This window comes from Hippocampus zosterae, chromosome 15 (assembly GCF_025434085.1).
Source record: "Hippocampus zosterae strain Florida chromosome 15, ASM2543408v3, whole genome shotgun sequence".
Classification (NCBI taxonomy): domain Eukaryota; kingdom Metazoa; phylum Chordata; class Actinopteri; order Syngnathiformes; family Syngnathidae; genus Hippocampus; species Hippocampus zosterae.
The window spans coordinates 6,983,027-6,991,023 of NC_067465.1; the positions used below are offsets into that span (position 1 = coordinate 6,983,027).

The 7,997-nt window shown below is 48.5% G+C and overlaps 1 protein-coding gene across 1 annotated transcript in view; it reads right to left on the reverse strand.

The window, feature by feature from the left end:
• Positions 1 to 274: 274 nt before the first annotated feature.
• Positions 275 to 7,997, reverse strand: part of LOC127616503 (uncharacterized) — a 100,462-nt gene continuing 92,739 nt past the window's right edge. The window contains exon 11 of the transcript XR_007967126.1: positions 275 to 284. The gene's annotated coding sequence lies outside the window, so the exon portion shown is untranslated. The remainder of the gene's footprint in view (positions 285 to 7,997) is intronic.

The following is a 7,997-nucleotide window of genomic DNA, read 5'->3' on the forward strand; positions in this document are numbered from 1 at the left end:
GATCAATAAGTACATGAATTGTTAATCATTAACGGTCCCTGTGCTGGCATGGAAATGCTGATAAAAACCCAATAAAGTCATTTGGCGTGTCACTCGGTTATTTGTCTGTTGGTTTGCTGTAAGACAGGCTCCACTCTGGTTGGCATCAATTTTCATCGACGGCCGCTTGTTCAAACACAAGCTGACACACGGAGAAGGAGAAACTTTCACGAATCCGACACCATCGTTGTTTGGGATGATGACAAATCATTGTCGTCGGGTGGAATCCTTCTCCCTCCCGAAATCTCCACTTTTCAGGAGCAACCCCCCACCCCCCACAAAAACGGCTTGTTTCTTCAGTCCTTTACATTGCATCGTCGGCGAAATGCCTCATTTTGCCACGCGCAGTTTTTCGAATGCGTTTCATTGCATCTGTTGTCGAAATGGTTCTTGACACAATCCGAGAAAACATCCGACTCGCGACAAAAGGCCCCGAAGCAGAGGAGAGCCCGAACACCGGGTGACGAAGACTCAAATGGCAGCTTGAAGTTTCAAGAATTGGCTCATCATCCATTGGAGTGACTGAAGCTGTCCCGGTTGTTCTGTTAGCGGCCAGCAGGGGGCTCTGTAGGGCTCCTCTGCAGCGGCACACCTGTGACTCATCATGTCGTCAGGAGGTTCTCTGCTCAAGGGACTCCCGGCCCGACCGCTCGGTGTCAGGTCTTTGTTTTGCTTCGGCCGTGGGTTTCGGGCTTGTTACTTTGGAGTCTTGTTGTTTGTTTCTGGATTTCGCTTTCTCAAGATTTTGTTCATACAGGTTGTCACGAGCATACGTGGACGTGACGGCTGCTTCCGGCTGCGAGATTCATCAATGACTGGCAGGAAAAGCTCTCCCCCCGGCTCCCGTTGGCAGCCCTCGAGGAAGCCGGCCGGCCAAGGTACATAAAGCGAGCTGAGCAGCGGTCAAACATTTGGACGAGATAAAGAAGCCCTTGAAAGCTGTTAATCCACCTGTATTTTGTTTGTCTTCTCCCACAGGGCTCCCACACTTTGGCTGACGATTGTCAAATCAAATTGGTTTTCAAATGCTGAGTCATCATTTGCAAATGACCCCCCCCCCCCCCCGAGTCTGGGGGGGGGCACGTACGGTAACTGGTCAATCGTAGGAAATTTAGCTCTTGGGTCGAAAAAGGTCGTCAAACACGTGCGAGAATGGCCTTTGACAACCATTTGATAATTATAGTCAATCTCAAGAGTTAATTGGGACCCCCCTGCCCCCATCCCGTTGAACACAGTGAAACCTACGGGGAAAATCATGAGATGCAAAATCCCTGAAGAAATCCACGCTTCAATGCTTTTCTCAATGCCAGTGTGTGTGTGTTTGTGACCCCCCCCCCTTCCTCCAAACCTCCCACAGTTTGGAGTTTGACTTGAATGTCCATCAAGCGTGTTTTGCAAGTGGAGATCATATTTGACAAAAGAAAAAAACCCTGAATAGGCTTTTCTGTCTCCTCTGGAAGGAGTCCAGAGGCCTTTCAATAGCGAAAAGATGACAAAGCCCCCTCTTTTACACCAACTTTCATTCAGGTTTGCAAACTGACAGAGTCAAAAACAAAGAAAAAGAAAAAGTGGGCGGAAAAGTCATTTCACTCAGAGTCACGAGTCACACTCATTAGGCCATGAGTGTGAATGCTGCTCAATGTCGGAGGCGTGACTGAGCCTCGTGGACTGTTGTGAAAAAATATAAGAGAAATCGATGGAGGACCAAAGGATTGCGTTGCAGGTGATGCTGCTGCTATACAGGTAGTTGAGCTTGATTTGTTGGTTTGCGGCTGGGGGGGGGGGGCGGCCGTGGCTAATTGCTGGTGGGTTTTGACCGCCTTTGGGCAACGAGCCATTCCATGCGGCACGGGTGGATGACCTCGGCTGTGCGAAGATGTTGTCCTCACTTGTCGGGCCTCCGATGCCGAGTTGGACCTTGCGTGACTTAGAAACGCAAAAATAAAAACGGAGGATGAAAAAAAATTAAAATAGACAAATAGATTTGATTGTGTTAAAGTGATTAGGATTTGTAGTGATCACCATCCATCATCTACCGCTTATCCGGGGCCGGGTCGCGGGGGCAACAGCTTTAGCAGGGAAGCCCAGACTTCCCTCTCCCTAGCTACTTCTTCCAGCTCTCCCGGGGGAACCCGAGACGTTCCCAGGCCAGCTGGGTGACATAGTCTCTCCAGCGTGTCCTGGGTCTTCCTCGGGGTCTCCTCCCGGTGGGACATGCCCGGAACACCTCACCAGGGAGGCGCTCAGGAGGCATCCGAATCAGATGCCCAAGCCACCTCATCTGGCTCCTCTCGATGTGGAGTAGAAGCGGCTCGACTCTGAGCCCCTCCCGGATGACCGAGCTTCTCACCTTATCTCTAAGGGAGAGCCCGGACACCCTGCGGAGAAAACTCATTTCGGCCGCTTGTATCCGGGATCTCGTTCTTTCGGTCACGACCCATAGCTCGTGACCATAGGTGAGGGTTGGGACGTAGATCGACCGGTAAATTGAGAGCTTCGCCCTTTGGCTCAGCTCCTTCTTCACCACGACAGACCGATACAACGTCCGCATCACAGCAGACGCTGCACCGATCCGCCTGTCGATCTCCCGCTCCCTCCTGCCCCCACTCGTGAACAAGACCCCAAGATACTTGAACTCCTCCACTTGGGGCAAGCTCTCCTCCCCGACCCGGAGGGGGCACTCCACCCTTTTCCGACTGAGGACCATGGTTTCAGATTTAGAGGTGCTGATTTTCATCCCAACCGCTTCACACTCGGCTGCGAAACGCTCCAGTGAGAGTTGGAGAGCCCCGTTTGAAGGAGCCAACAGCACCACATCATCTGCAAAAAGCAGGGATGCAATACTGAGACCCCCAAAACGGACCCCCTCAACGCTTCGGCTGCGCCTAGAAATTCTGTCCATAAAAGTTATGAACAGAATCGGCGACAAAGGGCAGCCTTGGCGGAGTGCTACCCCCACTGGAAACGATTCCGACTTACTGCCGGCAATGCGGACCAAACTCTGACATCGGTGGTATAGTGACCGAACAGCCCGTATGTAGTGATCACACAGTTGCATATTATTAAGGTACCAGAATCCAGTGTGTCCTTCTCCCCATTGGGTCTTTATTCTGAATGTCTAATTGATAACTCTGACATATAGTATACCCTTTTTTAAAATTTTTGGAAGTGGTCATGAGGCCGCAGTTTGGACCCCCCCTCGTTATTGACCTGAATGAGGATTTGGCTTTCTCGTACGTGACGGTCTCCCTCCCGCCTGCGCCTGGATGCCTCCTTGAAGTGGCCCCAGGCCCATCCTTTCAGCCGGCGCACCGTCGGCCTTTTGCGAGTGCTGTGTTGGGATGAATGGGGACGGCGCTGTCTGGAACTGGCCGTCGCTAGCCTGCCAATCAATTTGTTTAACTCCCCGGGAGAGGGCGGCCATCGTTGGACTCTGTATGCACACACACACACACACATGCACTGCCTTCCCGAAAACAATGAGAGCCATATGCCCTCCCGGCAGGGACGGGCCTTGACATGGGGGGCCCCCGTGCGTTTACCAGAGCCAGTGGTAGGAATTTGGAGCTCATAGGATGAAAGGATGACCATCAGTGAATTGAAGCGCGGAAGCACATTCGGGGGTGTCAGTCATCATCCGAGCTCTGCGGTCCGCTTAGCGAGCCTGCAATGCCGACAACTTAAGGACTTTCAAATGGTGCGGAGGCTAATGCAATTTCACTGTCATGACTTGAATCGACAAGCCTAATCCTATTTTCAGGATTGTTAGCGAGTGTTGGTCATGACCAAGTGGCATAAGATTGACATGGTTTGTTTGTAATAGAATTATGGCATGAAAGAGCTTTTTTTTTTTTTAATAGCCACTGGGTTCCACAAACTCACATTGGATTTCACGTGGTCTCGGGAGTGTGCTATTCCGAGCGCGATCCGTTTCAAATATCACAAAGTGAAATGAATCCTACCATGCATACGTACTACGGGGAAAAAAAAGTCCAGAAGTGAGGTCATCGGGAATGATCACCATTTCGGGGTGAGCTGTTTCGAAGAACATGAGACGCTAGATGCACGCGGATTGAGATGAAAAGATTGAACTTGTGTTGAGTGCCACATTTCTACGGAACTATATGTCCAACTGTTGATCGGGCTGAGCGCAAAACGTGAAGCTACTACTTCCTTGTTGACGTCCAGTGACTGACACCGATGCATCGATTGACCTCGCTGGGATTAGGGGTCGCGATGATGCTCAAGGCGGACACATTTCAAAGCCCCTAATTGGTTTATGGAAGCTCTCGATTAATGTTTTCGCAGGAGTAAAATCAGACTAATTACAAACAAACCTTTGCAGCATATTGAGCCAAATGGATCTCTGAGGATTTGCCCGACCCAATGATCTTCTTAAATCACGGCTTTTACATCTGTGAGCCATTTGATGCCTCCAGCGCTGCGCTTAATCACAAAGCCGATTGTTCTCACCCAGCAAAATTATTTGGAACATGGCTGTTAATCTCATTCCCATGTCGAGTCTGTTCCGTTCAGACATAATCTGCCCGAGTCTGATTGAGCTGCGTAATCCCTGCGTGAGGGAAGAGTCCGAGCAAGCGAGCCGGCCGGCCCCTTACCCCCGCTGCCCCTCGAGCATCTATTGGGTGTCTCCGCTGGCTGGAGAGATGACCCCGCCCCCGTCTCTTCTGGCGTAGCTTCTCTACTGTATGAGTCTGCCCTGGGGGCGAAACAATATGCCTCTAGTTTTCTTAATTAAGCAAACTTAAATCTGTGGGTCTCCACAGTCTGGCGGATGATTTTGATATGTGATGTAGGCTGTGTGTGTGTGTGTGTGTGTGTGTGTGTGTGTGTGCGTGTGTGTGTGTGTGTGTGTGTGTGTGTGTGTGTGTGTGTGTGTGTGTGTTGAGTAAACGAAAGCTTTGGTCTTTTCTCAGTTGTCCTTCGCCGACACTCTTTTACTCCCTCCAACTTCACCTCCAGCCCCCCCTGCCCCACCTTTTTCTCCTCTGCCAGTTGTCTTTGTTTCTATCCTCGCCTGTCCTGGCCACTTAGGCCGCATGTCGTAGTTCCTTTCAATGTCCACCATGTAAACAATGAATGCGTCCTGCCCCCCTGCGTTCACTTCCAGTCATCACGCGTCCATTTCGCCCCCCCCCCCCCCTTTTCTTTAATCAAGACCCCACTGCACCGTGTGTGTTAAATCCCTTGTTTCAATGGTTAAAGCAGCGCAACGTAGGCGCTAATTAGCATTAGCATTGAATTCTAGATTCTTTTTTTTTAAGTTTGAGGGTAAACTTCAACTGGGAGTTGCATGAAACAGCTTGAATCCGTGCTCTTTCTTCATGAATTGCTCACAATTTGCCAAACTGCTTGATTGTGAGGGTGAACTGTTGTTTGTGCCTCGTGGTTGGCTAGCAGCCAGTGCAAAAAGGTCTATCACACCTCTCGAGTCAACCGGGAAAGCTCCATTAAAAGTCTTGCGATATCTAAAATACTGTTTCTTTTTTAATTCATTTAATTCATTCATGTGCTAGCCAAACTGTTGTCAATATGCCGTTGATATTGGATGACATGAGCAAAGAGCTGAGCGTTTGTCATTGCGTTCCGTTCCCTGCTTTTCAAGCACCCTCTAGTGGCCATGAGTAGATTTTCAAATCCCTGCAGCATTGCAGGAGTGGGACAATATGAGGAGTTTTTAAAAATTTAATTTACCAAAACTTTTCCAGTTAAAGGGTCCGTTTTTCGATATCGGTTCCTCATAGCTGCAAATTAACATGCAGAACAGTCACGATCACTGTTTACAATAACATTTCGGCACCAATGCGATTTTAAGTTAAGTAATATTGGGGGGGGGGGTGATTTGTGTGGACAGACCGGCGGGCGACTGGTTCGCCTGCGTGGGTTTTTCCCAGGTTTCCTCCTACATTCCAAAAACATGCGCGGCAGGTTAATGGAACACTGTAAATTGTCGGTTGGTTGTTCGTCTCTGTGGGCCCCGTGATGGATTTGGAACTAGTTCAGGGTGTCCCCCGCCTACAGCCCGAAGACAGCTGGGAGAGGCCCCGGCACGTCCGGAGACCCTTGTGAGGGGAAGCGCATCAGAAAATGGACGATTTCTTTTTTCTGGTCAAAGGAAACTGTTGACATTATTTACAACTTGAAATGTTGATACTTTATGTGTACGGTCAATAGGTTGTTGTTATTAGTAAGATCAGAAAAGATAACCTTAATTTGACGTTATTTATATTATAATGAGTTCACTGTCCACATTAATTGTATTTCAAATATTTTCGAGGGTGTAACATTGTATATAGCCTTCATATTGAAGATTGCCTCACGGTTTTCTGGTTTCCTGGCGCACCTGTTTGATTTCATCTTAGGCGGAAGGAGCTTTGTGCTGCACGGCACTTGAATGCAACACGGAGGAGAGCCACGCAGTTTTTGTTGGTCCTCTCTCATTGATTGCGTTTTCTACCTCATTTTTTACGCCTCGTTCTTTTTACGGCTTGTTTTTATACCCTCGAATTAATTGTCAGTACCCTGAGCAAAAACGAGTACTTGTGTTCGACGTCGTGTACAACTGTCAAGTGAGACCGAAGCGTCAAACGAAGGCTTGACTGACTGCGAACCGACACGTTTTGAAAATGTATCGTGCTGAAGCGAGGCATTTATATAGCTATGAAAACTATTCGGAGAAGTTTAATTGTCCCAGTATGTGACGATATTTTACTGCATGAAATGATTTTGTTTGTTGTTTATAATTCCGATCCAGAATTGGGAGGGCCACGTTTGTTTCAGACCCCAGTCAACGAACAATAGACCATCTGTGGTCAAGAACAATTGCAATGTAGACGGGGGGAGGGGGTGTTGGCGGCCAGAGAACGAGAAGCCTTGGCAGACAGACAGTCGGACGGAGAGCTAGAGAAAATCACTTCCTTCAAGCCTGTCATGCCTCAGTCCCACCACTCGGCTTTCGCAGGGGTGAGTTGGCTCATGTCTCCCTCTAGTGGCCATCTGGCAATACGGCGACTGCAGTCCTAACCACTTTTCCGTCACACGCTTTGTTGTTTGAAGCAGTTTGAGATGAAAGAGAAGAGAATCAAAGTGTCCTTTTGAATTGTGAAATAAACGTCAAAATACAGTTTTTTTTAAATCAGGATTGGTTTGGTACAGCGTGGAAAGAGCTTAACGTGTTTTCCCAAATAATAGTGGATAGCAGTCAATGGCAATACCTATTTGGAATTAGCACTGTTGTTCTCATCTATTTTTTTCTTTACCATCGCGCTCTGCTTGCATTCAGCACACCACTGCTCCCTATTTACGAGTTCAAAGTTTGACCCCATCGATTGTCATTGGCGTCGCCCCTACAGGACTTGGTCTTCATCCTCCACAAGTACACCAGAAGGACCTGCTGCATGACCGCAAGATGCAAAGCCGACATCATGGAGTTCCCTACGGAGAACAAAAACATCACGAGGAGGACCCGATTCACCAAGGGGAGGAACATGGAGAAGTTGGGTAAAGTGTGATTCCATTTGAGAGAAAAAAAAAGGTGGACAAAGTGAGTGACATTGTTTTTGTACATTTGCTCCATTTGGGTTTCCGTAAGTGTTTCAAAAGACATATACTGTACTGTGTGACATGATCTATGTTAACACGAAGCCTGAAAATCGCAAAGACATGTCGTGGAAAGAAGAGGAACCCCCCCCCCCCCCCACCTCCAAACAAACTGTTGATCAGAAAAAAAGGCTTATGATGTATTTTCCCCATTGCAGAAGTTGGTTGAGCAATAATATTGGTCCAACAAACTGTTGTGGCGAGTGAAAATGCGGAGGAACTCGTAACTGGGAATCACCAGGCCACAGCGGCTGCTTCACCAAAAAGTCAGTGTCAAGTTCTGGTTGTTAAATATTGTCCGGTCAGTATCACGAGGGGATTTGATGATGGATCTGTGG